The 14,350-nt window shown below is 46.6% G+C and overlaps 1 long non-coding RNA gene across 2 annotated transcripts in view; it reads left to right on the forward strand.

Moving 5' to 3' along the window:
- LOC143782739 (uncharacterized) overlaps window positions 1–14,350 on the forward strand; it is a 118,007-nt gene that overhangs the window by 27,327 nt on the left and 76,330 nt on the right. Inside the window, exon 2 of one of the 2 annotated variants that reach the window (XR_013217038.1) lies at window positions 2,649–2,761. The exons of the other annotated variant lie outside the window; for it this stretch is intronic. This is a non-coding gene — a long non-coding RNA (uncharacterized LOC143782739). The remainder of the gene's footprint in view (window positions 1–2,648; window positions 2,762–14,350) is intronic. 2 annotated transcript variants of the gene reach the window in all.

Genomic DNA, 14,350 nt, shown 5'->3' on the forward strand with positions numbered 1-14,350 from the left:
ATTCTAGAGAAGCAGGAGTCTCGTACATCAGAAGGGCTTTTTTAACCCTTCCTGAAACCCCATGAACAAACTGACTCCGCAGCGCGGGATCATTCCACTGTGTATCTACCGCCAAGCGGCGAAATTCAGAACCGTAATCCTCCGCCATACGCTCCCCCTGGCGGATAGCGCGAATTTTAGATTCTGCTAGACCCATTCTGTCAGGATCCTCATAAATGAGTCCAAGAGCAGAAAAAAAACTCTCCACTGAGTTATATGCAGCAGAATCAGATGGTAAAGAAAACGCCCATGCTTGAGGATCCCCGTTCAGTAATGACAACACCAGGCCCACACGCTGAGCCTCATTACCTGAGGAGATCGGGCGCATACGAAAATATAGTTTACAAGATTCATGAAAAGTAACAAATTTACTGCGTTCCACAGCAAACCTTTTAGGTAAAGGAAACTTTGGCTCAGCAACTCTGCCTGCAGATTCAGCTTGCACATTAGATACTACTAGACCCTGTTGCTGAACTGCCCCCTTCAGCTCAGTGACCTGCAGGGAGAGCGCCTCCAACTGGCGGGTTATGGAAGTCATGGGATCCATGGAATACAAAAAATATGGCTGATTATAATGTCACGGGGGTACTGGGTAGACTACAGCTGATTACCCGGGCCCCTGCAATATCCCTCAAACTAGGGAAACCCTGTCTGTCCCTCTCCCAGAGTTTACACTGAAGGTGTGCATGTCTGGGCCGCCAGGCCTGACCCTGAGTCCTGTTTCAGTCCTAAGCTGAGACCTCCACCCGCCACCCAGTGATAAGACCTGGCTTATTGTACTGTATGGAGCATTATATGTGGCTCATTATGCTGTATGAAGCATTGCATGGGGTCCATTAATCTGTATAGAGCAATATATGTTGCTCATTATTCTGTATGGAGCAATATGTGGGGCTCATTATTATGTATGGAGCATTATATGGTGCCCATAATACTGTATGGAGCAATATATGGGGCACTTTATTCTGTATGGAGCACTATGTGGTGCCCATAATACTGTAAGGAGCAATATATGGGGCACATTATTCTGCATGGAGCATTATGTGGTGCCCTTAATAACTGTATGGAGGATTATACAGTCTGATTTATGACCTATTGAAGAATTTACAATAGATATCACTCATGTAATGTAAGAAGTGAAATCTTTGGCATTGTATACCTATATTTCTCTGCTGTATGTGTTAAAGGGGCCCACTGAGACTCTTTTGCCCGGGGCCCACAAACACTTGGAGCCGGCCCTGTGTAAAAGGGTCCAGCTGATGACTAGATGGCAAGTCAACATGGGTGCATGCAAGCCACTGCAAAAAAATCCAGCCTTTTGCCCAGCTTTCAGAGGCGATATGCCCAGCTGTTTCTTGAGTTTGCTGCAATTGATGTACTCCGTTATTGAGGTTTTGAATGAAGACTATGGCAATAAACAGGTCAAAACACCATCAAGTCCTACTTAGAGACAATAGTAGTCCAAACAAAATTAGCAATTATCCTTCAAAACCGTGCCATATCTAGCCATACCATCAGACCCACATGAAGTTTTTAATTATACCTGTTTCCATGAGGAGACTTGGAGCTCAGCTACATAGAGAGAAAAGCCTCATCATAGTAACATGGTTTTTAAGGTTGAAGGAAGACTTTGCACACGTAGGAAATGTGGTGCAGAATTTTCTGCACTTAGGCTACGTTCACACGATGCGGTTTTTGGTGCGGATCCGCAGCGGAATTGCAGCTGCGGATCCGCATCCTTTTTCCATGCAGGTTACAGTACAATGTAACCCAATGGAAAACAAAACCCGCTGTGCCGACGATCCTTTTTTTCGCAGGAAAATCCGCGCGGATTTGCCTGCGGAAATAAGAAGTACCATGTCAATTATTTCTGCGGATTCCGCTGCGGGTTTCCAACAGCACCAATAGGAAACTGCAGTTGGAAACCCGCAGTGGAATCCGCAGTAGAAAAAGGATCAAAAACCGCAGTGAAAAGCACTGCGGATTTCACAGCGGATTTTCCAAAAAAAGGACCTGAAAAATCCGCAGTGAAAAAAGGATCGTGTGAACGTAGCCTAATTAGTCCATCTAGTTCAACCCATAGCCTAACCTAACATGCCTTTTACATGTTGATCCAGAAGAAGGCAATAAAAATGCATGTGCCAAACAGTAAGCTCCACGTTGGGAAAAAAATTGCTTCCCGACTCCACATATGACAATCAGACTAGTTCACTGGATCAACGCCCTATCAAGGAATCTAGAATATATAACCTGTAACATTATACTTTTCAAGAAAGGCATCCAGCCCCTTCTTAAATTTTAGTAATGAATCATTCATTACAACATCATACGGCAGGGAGTTCCATAGTCTCACTGCTCTTACAGTAAAGAATCCGTGTCTGTTATTATGCTTAAACCTTCTTTCCTGAAGACGTAGAGGATGCCCCCTTGTCCCCGTCTCAGGTCTGAGAGTAAAAAGATCATTAGAAAGGTCTTTGTACTGTCCCCTCATGTGTCACGGAGTTACCGTGACAGAGCAGTGCCAGAAGACCACAGCGTCTCATGGCTCCTGCTTCGCCGCTGAGAAGAAGCACTTTTCCGGTGTATTAAATGTGTTTGTTTTATTTCAGCTAATTATGCAAATTGTCTCTTCAGAGGGGAAGAGAACCCCCTGACGAAGGCAGCATGCCGAAACGCGCGTTGGTGAGGGTGCCATCCGGGATACCGAGTGTGCGGTAACTTTGTAAGTACTATTCAATTGTGGCCTTATATTTGCACTGCATTTTATCCCCTCTCCGTTTCACCACTTATGTATGCCTGTACTGACACTTAGCACTAAGCACTTTATTTATTTCTAAACTAGATGGTGGCCGATTCTAACGCATCGGGTATTCTAGAATATGTATGTAGTTTATTTATGAAGATTTAAGAATAATGCAATGAATACACAGGATTCGGCCGGCCGGGCGTGACCAATCAGCGAAGCGTGGTTCAAATTCAGCGCCAATTCGCATCCGGACTGCGCCTGTCGCTGATTGGTCACGCTCGTAGTATATAACACAGCCCACGTAGCATATAGCATGCCCACATAGCATATAACACAGCCCACGTAGCATATAGCACAGCCACGTAGCATATAACACAGCCACATAGCATATAACACAGCCATATAGTATATAAAACAGCCACGTAGTATATTGCATAGCATATAAAACAGCCCACGTAGTATATAGCACAGCCACGTAGTATGTAACACAGCCACGTAGTATGTAGCACAGCCCACGTAGCATATAACACAGCCCACATAGCATATAACACCGCCCACGTAGGATATAACACAGCCACGTAGCATATAACACAGCCACATAGTATATTGCACAGCCCACGTAGTATATAGCACAGCCACATAGCATATAACACAGCCCATGTAGTATATAACAGACACGTAGTATGTAACACAGCCACGTAGTATATTGCACAGCCATGTAGTATATTGCACAGCCACATAGTATATAGCACAGCCCACCTAGTATATAGCACAGCCCACTCAGTATATAGCACCGACCACGTAGTATATAGCACAGCCCAAATAGTATATTGCGCAGCCCATGTAGTTTATAGCACAGCCCACGCAGTATATAACATAGCCACGTAGTATATTGCACAGCCACGTAGTATATTGCACAGCCACATAGTATATAGCACAGCCCACATAGTATATAGCACAGCCCACGCAGTATATAGCACAGCCCACATAGTATATAGCACAGCCCACGCAGTATATAACACAGCCCACATAGTACATAACGCAGCCCACGTAGTATATAGCACAGCCCACGCAGTATATAACACAGCCACGTAGTATATAGCAGTGTGGGCACAATATCCCTGTTAAAATAAGAATTAAAATAAAAAAATAGTTATATACTCACCTTCCGGCGGCCCCCGGATCCAGCCCAGGCCTTTAACGATGCTCCTCGCGACGTATCATCATCTGGGGTCATTGCCCCAATGCATTCTTGGGACCGGAGCATCGCGAGGAGCGGGAAAGGCTGGTGCGGACGCCGGAAGGTGAGAATATAATGTGACAGGCGCAGTCCGGCCACGAATTGGCACGGGATTTGAACCACGCTTCACTGATAGGTCGCACACTGTGTTTAAATCCCGAGCCAATGTCGCTGATTGGTCGCGGCCGGTCAGCCCCGACCAATCAGCGACGCGGGATTTCCGTGACAGACAAACAGACGGAAGTGGAAAACAGACAAACAGACGGAAGTGGACCTTAGATGATTATATATATAGATACATATCTTGTGCACACTTGTGACTTTTATTGCTTGATATAATAATATATCTGGATTAAGTGCCCCTCTTATTATGTATACTTTGTATGTTGCATTCTTTTGGTTCTGTTATACTTTACCTGATTTATTAATAAAATTGTGTATTATTTAACATATACTGGTGTGGACTTTCGGTCAGCTTTTCAGGGTTTTCTTGGTGGTTTCTTTATCTTTCCGACGGTCCACGTTTCCTTTTAGTCCTTGTTGGGTTGGCAGGTATATATTATAATTTTTATTTGGAGCACTTTAGCAAATTTACTTTTGATTATATGTGATCTGCTACCGTTTGTAATCCTTGGTGTGGTTTTCAGAGAGGAAGAGAACTAGAACTCTAGTGCCACCTATTGGAAGGCAGCAATCCTACAAGTCAATGTCGACCTTTTAACGAGCCTTGTCACATGACTTAGAGTAATAGCCAAACCAGAATCTCAATTTGCAGACACTGTGTTTCGGGGTGCTGCCCCTCGTCAGTGCAAAGTGGAAATCTAGTTTGGCTGTGTGAGAGGCGCCCAGCCGATATCCAAGAAGTATCGTTTCTCCTTGCGGAGATTGACATGCTAAGCAGCAGCGTAGCTACCGGGGGGGCAGAGGGTGCAAGCGTCATGGGCCCGGTGCTGTGAGGTGGCCCACCTGGAGCTACGCTACTGTAACTGTATCGGCGCGTGCAGTGCGCAAATGCACTTACATTCTGCGGCAGAGCAGGGAGAATCGATCTCCCTGCTCTGCTGCCCGGCCCTTATGGGGCCCCTGAGCAGGCTGGGGGGCCCGGTGCCAGCAGTGGGCCCCCGCCGTCATCGGAAGATCAGCTGTACTGGCATTTAGCCGATACAGCTGATTGCATTGATCGGAGAAGGAACGCTATGCTCCTTCTCCCATCATCCCCCTCTCAGTGTCGGCATCTGACGTCGCCAACACTGACAGCGGGCGCGATGACGTCACTGCCCGGCGCCCACTGTCAGGAGATCAGCGGAAGCAGCGCAGGAACCAGGAAGAAGAGAGGTGAGTATTTTTTTTTTTTTTGTGGGTGCTGCTGCCTTATTACAGGGTCTGCCTATGGGGATCTGCCGCCTTATTACAGGGTCTGCCTATGGAGATCTGCCGCCTTATTACAGGGTCTGCCTATGGGGGGCTGCCTTATTACAGGGTCTGCCTATGGGGGCTGCCTTACTACAGGGTCTGACTATGGGGGCTGCCTTATTACAGAATCTGACTATGGGGGCTGCCTTATTACAGGGTCTGACAATGGGGGTGCTGCCTTATTACAGGGTCTGCCGCCTTATTACATGGTCTGACTATGGGTGCTGCCTTATTACAGGGTCTGCCTATGGGGGCTGCCTTATTACAGGGTCTGCCTATGGGGGGCTGCCTTATTACAGGGTCTGCCTATGGGGCTGCCTTACTACAGGGTCTGACTATGGGGGCTGCCTTATTACAGGGTCTGACTATGGGGGCTGCCTTATTACAGGGTCTGACTATGGGGGTGCTGCCTTATTACAGGGTCTGCCGCCTTATTACAGGGTCTGACTATGGGGGCTGCCTTATTACAGGGTCTGACTATAGGGGGTGCTGCCTCTTTACAGGGTCTGACTATGGGGGTGCTGCTTTATTACAGGGTCTGCCTATAGAGGTGCTGCCTTATTACAGGGTCTGACTATGGGGCTGCCTTATTACAGGGTCTGACTATTGGGGTGCTGCCTTATTACAGGGTCTGCATTATAGGGGCTGCCTTATTAGAGGGTCTGACTATGGGGGTGCTGCCTTATTACAGGGTCTGACTAAAGGGGATGCCTTATTACAGGGTCTGACTATGGGGGTGCTGCCTTATTACAGGGTTTGACTATGGGGGCTGCCTTATTACAGGGTCTGACTATGGGGGTGCTGCCTTATTACAGGGTCTGCCGCCTTATTACAGGGTCTGCCTATGGGGGTGCTGCCTTATTACAGGGTCTGACTATGGGGGATGCCTTATTACAGGGTCTGACTATGGGGTGCTGCCTTATTGCAGGGTCTGACTATGGGTGTGCTGCCTTATTACAGGGTCTGCCTATAGGGGTGCTGCCTTATACTACAGAGTCTGCCTATGGGGGTACTGCCTTATTACAGGGTCTGCCTATATGGGGGTGCTGCCTTATACAGTGTCTGCCTATGGGGGCTGCCTTATGCTATAGAGTCTGCCTATGGGGAGTGCATTATACTATATTGTGGACTATTTGGTGCATTATGCTAATTTATATGGAGGCTATCGAGGGGGCCATCATACAGTGTGGAGATTACAGTGAGGGGGTCATCATACAGTGTTGGAGCCATCAAACAGTTTGGGGGCTACTAAGGAGTCAGTATACTGTGTGGGTGGTACTATACAGTGAGGGGGCATTATACTGTGTATAAGGGAGCTGTACAGGGGGAGACTCGGGACATTATTAAATGTAAAGTGGGCACTTATTGTTATAGGGGAACTCAGGTTACTGTGGCTATCAAAGGGGCACACAGGGCAATATTACTTTCTAGGGGGCAAAATATGGGCACTGTTTTCTAAGGCACTTGCACCCGGCATTACTATATTATAGAGGGGTACTTTAGAATTTAGAGGGCACAGAGAACCACACAGCAGGTGCAGTAATAGGGACACATACGGCAGCAGCGGCTCAGTATTGGGGTATCAGGTGGAGTAATAGGGACACATACGGCAGCAGCAGCTCAGTATTGGGGTATCAGGTTGAGTAATAGGGACACATACGGCAGCAGCGGCTCAGTATTGGAGTATCAGGTGGATTAATAGGGACACATACGGCAGCAGCGGCTCAGTATTGGGGTATCCGGGTCAGTAATAGGGGCACATATGGCAGTAGCGGCTCAGTATTGGGGTATCAGGGGCAGTAATAGGGGCACATATGGCAGCAGCGGCTCAGTATTGGGGTATCAGGGGCAGTAATAGGGGCACATATGGCAGCAGCGGCTCAGTATTGGGGTATCAGGTGTAGTAATAGGGTCGCATACGGCAGCAGTGGCTCAGTATTGGGGTATCAGGTGCAGTAATAGGGACACATATGGCAGCAGCGGCTCAGTATTGGGGTATCAGCAGGATGAGGAGTTTGTGCAGGTTGGGAATAGATGGTGATGGGGCTGGAATATGAGAAGGTAAATGTGTCTTTGTTGTATTCTCTGCAGACGAGTTGTAGCTGGAAGAAGTTGTCATGTCGGTCTGGGCCAGATGGAAAAGACGAGAAAAATTAACGATTCCATCAGAAAGGACGTCAGTGGTAAGACATTATCTGTAACTGTGCAGTGATCTGTTATATGTTCTGTAGGACTGGTATCTACTGACCATATGGCGGTAATATCCATGTTGGTCGTTATATAGAGTTTATCTTCAGTAACAGCGCGGTCTGCTGAGGTTCTCCTCCACTATTAGGGTGCGTCACCGAGTTGTAATCAAGGTTACATGGTTAGGGGCCCACTCAGAAGTTTCGCCCCCCCTGAACCAAAACCCTAGCTATGCCTCTGATGCTAAGCATGCCGAGATGAGGAATCAAAGCCGCAATGCTCCTCTGGGAAATATGCTAATTATGCAAATTGCCTCTTCAGAGAGGAAGAGAACTAGAACTCTAGTGCCAACTATTGGAAGGTAGCAATCCTACAAGTCAATGTCGACCCTTTAACGAGCCTTGTCACATGACTTAGGATAATAGCCAAATCAAACTCTCAATTTGCAGACACTGCACTGACGAGGAGCAGTACCCCAAAACACAAAGCGGAGATCTGGTTTTATTTCAGCAGGACAGGGGTTAATTGGCCATGTGGAAATCCCTGCATTCAGCTGCGCTTGGTTAGACACTCCTGTCTCCTATAAAAAAGCTAGGCCTTTTGGCCAGGTCTGAGTTAGCACTTGCTAAATAGATCTGGAAAGTGTGGAGCTGGTGTTTGGAGAGCTGGAGGATTTGCTTGGTTTGTATGCTTGGAAATTCCTCATCCACACCTGCCTTATTTTCTCCCTCTGTCCTTCAGACCCTGGTGAATACCTCTGATATTTGTGAGAGTATATTTTGTGTGAGTGGAATTTTCTTTTACCCTTGTCTTTGTTCCCCTGTTTGTCGGATGGTGTACTATGGAACACGGTAGCGCCTCTCTTCCCCGAGAGGGGGAGGGGGACAGACGCAGTGCTGCAGCTAGGAGACAGGGCAAGGGCAGAGGCCCCAGCATCCTCGCCATCTGAGGTATCCTGGGGAACAGGGTGATCTAGGGCGCCCCCTAGTGCTAGGGTCAGGAAAGGTGCCCCTGGTCCCAGTTTACTCGCCAGTCCAATCGTGACATTAACTCAGATCGAAAGCCTTTTTTCTTATTCATGATGGATCCTATCACAGCGCTGACCGTGCAGTTTCAGCAGCTCAGTTTGGAGGTGGCGGATTTACGCACGGTGGTTTCACAGCACCCTGTTATATCTGGTGTGGGGATAACGGCCTCCAGGCAAACCATTGTGGAGACCAAGTTCGCGCTGCCAGACAGGTTCTCTGGCAGGCGGAACAAGTTTGTTGTGTTCCGTGAGGCCTGGAAACTATATTTCTGGCTGCATCCAGTATCCTCTGGTACAGAAGAGCAACGGGTGGGGATTGTTATCTCGCTCCTGCAGGGGGACTCACAAGCATGGGAATTTTCTTTCCCATCTGTCTCACAGTCACTCCAGACAGTAGAGGGCAATACTGCTCCAAGTTCCGGCGGTGGGTCACCGACACTAGGTGGAATGACCCGCCCCTCCGTCAGTTCTGTGAGGGTCTCTCTGTGAGAGTAAGGGATGCGTTAGCTCTCTATGAGACTTCTGACTCCCTTGAGGCGGCCATGTCTCTGGCAATCTGGGTTGATCGCCATCTTCGCCAGAGACATAGAGAGTTACCTCTGGGGGCGGGAGGTCCAAGTTTGAGCATGGTCAGTACTGATTCTACTGTGGAACCCATGCAGGTGGGTGCGGCATACCAACCTAGCAAACTTGGATTAATCTGGCGTAAGGGAGGAGTGTGTTTCTGTTGTAGCAAGAAGGGTCATTTTGTGAGCACATGTTCTACCCGCCGGAAAACTAGAGCGCTCGGGTTGCGGGGAGGTTGGCAACTCAGGTGTACTCATAACCTTGTTGGGAAAAACTCTTTTTTTCCTTCCAGCTATGTTATACGTGGGTGAAAATAAGATGGACGTTTCCGCCTTCTTGGACAGTGGGGCGGGGTTTAATTTAGTCGACGCTAGGTTCGTATGGGACCAAGGCCTTGTCCCACATACCTTGTCCAGCCCGATACCTATTATAGCTATCATTTCCGGCCCTCTAAAACAGGGGCACTTCACGCAGGTGGTTCGTGACTTGTGGCTACAGGTGGGGGACATACACTCTGAGGTGTTAAACTGCAATGTGCTTGAGGGCCTGCCCTCACCTGTGGTACTGGGACTTCCTTGGCTCGCTCTGCACAACCCGGTAATTGATTGGCAGACACAGGAAGTGGTAAAATGGAGTACTTACTGTCAAGGACACTGTTTGGGTACCCAGTTGGCAAGGGTGGATACCCAGTCCGTGCCCCATTACCTGTTAGACTTCAAGGATGTTTTCTGAGCAGGGGAGTCAAAATCTTCCCCCTCATCGTCCTTATGATTGTGCCATTAATCTGGTTCCTGGTGCCAAGCTGCCCAAAAGCATACTCTATAACATTTCAGGCCCACAAAGGAAGGCCAAGAAGGACTATATTATGGAAAGTCTGGCTAAGGGTCATATCCGACCACCCTCTTCTCCCTTTGCTACGGGTGTTCTTTTTTTGTCAAGAAGAAGGATGAGGGATTACGTCCTTGCCTGAATTTCAGGGAACTTAATGCGATCACCGTCTGTGATCCGTATCCGCTACCTCTGATCCCTGACCTCTTTAATCAAATTGTTGGGGCAAAATGGTTCTCTAAGATGGACTTCAGGGGGGCGTACAACCTCATCCGCATTAAGCAGGGGGATGAGTGAAATACTGAGTTCAATACACCAGAAGGACACTACAAGAATATGGTGATGCCTATTGGGTTGACGAACGCGCCTGTCGTCTTCCAGCACTTTATTAAAGACATCTTTAGTCACCTAGTAGGCAGGTTTGTGGTTATCTACCTGGATGATATTCTTGTTTATTCACCTGACCTTGAGTCACACCAGCGACATGTCAGACAAGTCCTACACATACTACATGACAATAAATAGTATGTCAGACCCGAGAAGTGTATGTTCTCGGTTGAGGAGATCCCTTTCCTTGGATATGTATTATCTGCCATCCGTTTTCGCCTGGATCCGGCGAAAGTCCGGGCGGTATTGGAGTGGAATCGTCCTGAGGATTTGAAGGCCTTACCTTTGTTTCGCCAATTACTACCGTAAATTCATAAAAAACTTTTCAGTAGTAGCCAAACCGCTCACTGATATGACTAAAAAAGCAGACGGACTTCTCCAGGTGGTCCAGTTCTGCCAGGGAGGCACTTGACACCTTAAAAAGGTGTTTTGCTTCTGCACCGATTCTTATTCAGCGTGATGTCACTCAGCCTTTCATTGTGGATATGGAGGCATCCGAGGAGGGAGTGGGGGCTGTGTTGTCACAGGGTGCGTCTCCTGGTAAATGGCAACCATGCGCATACTTTTCTAAAAAACTTTCGCCAGCTGAGAGAAACTATGACATTGGTAATAGGGAACTCTTAGCTATCAAATGGGCATTTGAGGAGTGGCGTCATTTTTTGGAGGGAGTGGTTCACCCAGTGATGGTGATCACTGATCATAAGAATCTGGTTTACTTAGAGTCAGCAAAACGTCTTAGGCCGGCGTCACACTCAGCATATGGAAATACGGTCCGTTTTTTACGGCCGTAATACGCAGTAATTGTCCCAAAACACTGTTCCGTATTCAATGCGAGGATGCGATTTTTAAGCAATTTATCCGTATGGCATCCGTACGGCGATTTTTTCACGCAGGCTTGCAAAATGGACATATCATGGATCCATCGGCTCAAATATTCTTAAAAACATATATACAGTATATATATATATATATATATATATATATATATATATATATATATATATATATCTATATCTATCTATCCTTGTCAGTGAGACACATATATATATTTATATTTAATTCAGTGCTAGATAGCAGAAAAGCCGGTAATTCAATTGCCGGCTTTTGCTACCTCCTTCACAATCCCGACATGATATGAGATATGGTTTACATACAGTAAACCATCTCATATCCCATCTTTTATTACATATTCATCTTTACTAATGTAACAAGTGTCTCTGTGTAAAATTTGGGGTCTCTAGCTATCAAATTAAAGGGTTAAATCCCGGAAAAAATGGCGTGGGCTCCCGTGCAATTTTCTCCGCCAGAGTGGGAAAGCCAGTGACAGAGGGCAGACATTTATAGCCTAGGGAGGTACCATGGTTATAGGACCCCCCTGGCTAAAAACATCTGCCCCCAGCCACCCCAGAAAAGGCACATCTGGAAGATGCGCCTATTCTGGCAATTAGCCTCTCTCTTCCCACTCCCGTGTAGCGGTGGGATATGGGGTAATGAAGGGTTAATGTCACCTTGCTATTGTAAGGTGACATTAAGCCAGGTTAATAATGGAGAGGCGTCAATTATGACACCTATCCATTATTAATCCAATAGTACGAAATGGTTAATAAAACACACACACATTATTAAAAAGTATTTTAATGAAATAAAGACACATGGTGTTTTAATATTTTATTATACTCTTAATCCACCTGAAGACCCTTGTCACCTGAAATAAAGTTAAACAAAACAAACAACAATATTCCATACCTTCCGTCGTTCAGTCTTGTCCCACGCTGTAAATCCATCTGAAGGGGTTAAATCATTTTACACCCAGGAGCTCTGCTAATGCAGCTGTGCTCCTGCCTGTAAAACTTGGTGAATGAATGGAATGCAGGGGAACTTTTCAGAATATTTTCCCACGCTCGAGTTCATATGAGTTCATCCAGCAGAGGGCGCATCACCGCGACTCGAGGTAACTACTGTTGTGAATTCTGCTTTTGGGTTCCCTCCGGTGGTGGTAGGTGGTAATGCAGTTGTCCCTGAGTTGTAGTACTGGTCAGTTATTTCTGCTGATTGCAGTTCTGACTGGGGTATTTAGGTGTGCAGGAACCATTAGTCCTTGCCAGTTGTCAATTGTTGTTGGGAGGTGTTGGACCTCTGCCTGGTTCCTCCTGCCTTTCTGCCAAATCAGCAAAGATAAGTGTCTGTTTTTTTTTCTGTGGCACACATGCTGTGTGCTTCATGATTCAGTGCTATTCTTTTGTGTTTTCTTGTCCAGCTTAGATTGTGTCAGTATTTTCTCAGTCTTGTTGGATTCTCTGGAGTGGCAGATATACATTCCATGTCTTTAGTTAGATTGTGGAACTTTTTGTATTATCTGCTGTGGATATTTTTGGAAGGGTTTTAATACTGACCGCTTAGTCTTCTGTCCTATCCTTCTTATTTAGCTAGAGTGGCCTCTTTTGCTAAATCTTGTTTTCTGCCTGCGTGTGTCTTTTCTTCTCCTACTCACAGTCAATATTCGTGGGGGCTGCCTATCCTTTGGGGTTCTGCTCTGAGGCAAGGTAGTATTCCTATTTCCATCTATAGGGGTATTTAGTCCTCCGGCTGTGTCGAGGTGTCTAGGGTTTGTTAGGCACACCCCACGGCTACTTCTAGTTGCGGTGTTAGTTCAGGATCTGCGGTCAGTATAGTTTCCACCTACTCCAGAAAAAGTTTCATGCGGCTCCAAGGTCACCGGATCATAACAGTACAACTGGCCAATAATGAGCTACATGCATCTCAGAAGAAGGGAAGAAAGGTGTTGAGCCATTTTTTTTTCTGCAGTCTGTTTTGTCTTTTTTTCCCTCTTTATCTATGGGTGGCTGAGGAGTCTTGTGCTAGCATGGATGTTCAGGAATTAGCTTCTCGTGTAGACCAGCTTGCTGCTAGGGTACAGGGTATTTCTGATTATATTGTTCAGACTCCTGTTTTAGAACCGAAGATTCCTACTCCTGATTTGATTTTTGGTGATAGGTCCAAATTTTTGAGTTTTAAAAACAATTGTAAACTGTTTTTTGCTTTGAGACCTCGATCCTCCGGTGATTCCATTCAGCAGGTTAAAATCGTCATCTCCCTGCTGCATGGTGATCCACAGGATTGGGCATTTTCCCTGGAATTTGGGAATCCTGCTTTGCTTAATGTACACTCCTTTTTTCAGGCTTTAGGATTATTATATGATGAACCGAATTCTGTGGATCAAGCGGAGAAGACCTTGTTGGCCCTGTCTCAGGGTCAAGAGGCGGCAGAATTGTATTGTCAGAAATTTAGAAAATGGTCTGTGTTGACTAACTGGAATGATGATGCTTTGGCGGCAATTTTCAGAAAGGGTCTTTCTGAATCCATTAAAGATGTTCTGGTGGGGTTTCCCACGCCTTCCGGTCTGAGTGATTCTATGTCTCTGGCTATTCAGATAGATCGGCGTTTGCGGGAGCGTAGAACTGTGCGCGCTGTGGCGTCATCCTCAGAGCCAATTCCTGAGCCAATGCAGTGTGATAGGATTCTGTCTAGGACAGAACGACAAGGACTCAGACGTCAGAATAGGTTGTGTTATTATTGTGGCGACGCTTCTCATGTCATTTCAGTCTGCCCTAAGCGGACAAAAAGGACCGCTAGTTCATTTACCATGAGTACTGTACAACCTAAATTTCTGTTATCGGTGTCCTTGATCTGCTCATTGTCATAATTTTCTGTCATGGCGTTTGTGGATTCAGGCGCCGCCTTGAACTTAATGGATTTTGAGTTTGCCAGGCATTGTGGTTTTCCCTTGCAGCCTTTGCAGAACCCTATTCCTTTAAGGGGGATTGATGCTACACCTTTGGCTAAAAATAAGCCTCAGTTTTGGACACAGGTGACCATGCACATGGCGCCAGCCCATCAGGAAGATTGTCGATTTCTG

The sequence above is a fragment of the Ranitomeya variabilis genome, chromosome 1, assembly GCF_051348905.1.
Source record: "Ranitomeya variabilis isolate aRanVar5 chromosome 1, aRanVar5.hap1, whole genome shotgun sequence".
In the NCBI taxonomy this organism is placed as follows: Eukaryota; Metazoa; Chordata; class Amphibia; order Anura; family Dendrobatidae; genus Ranitomeya; species Ranitomeya variabilis.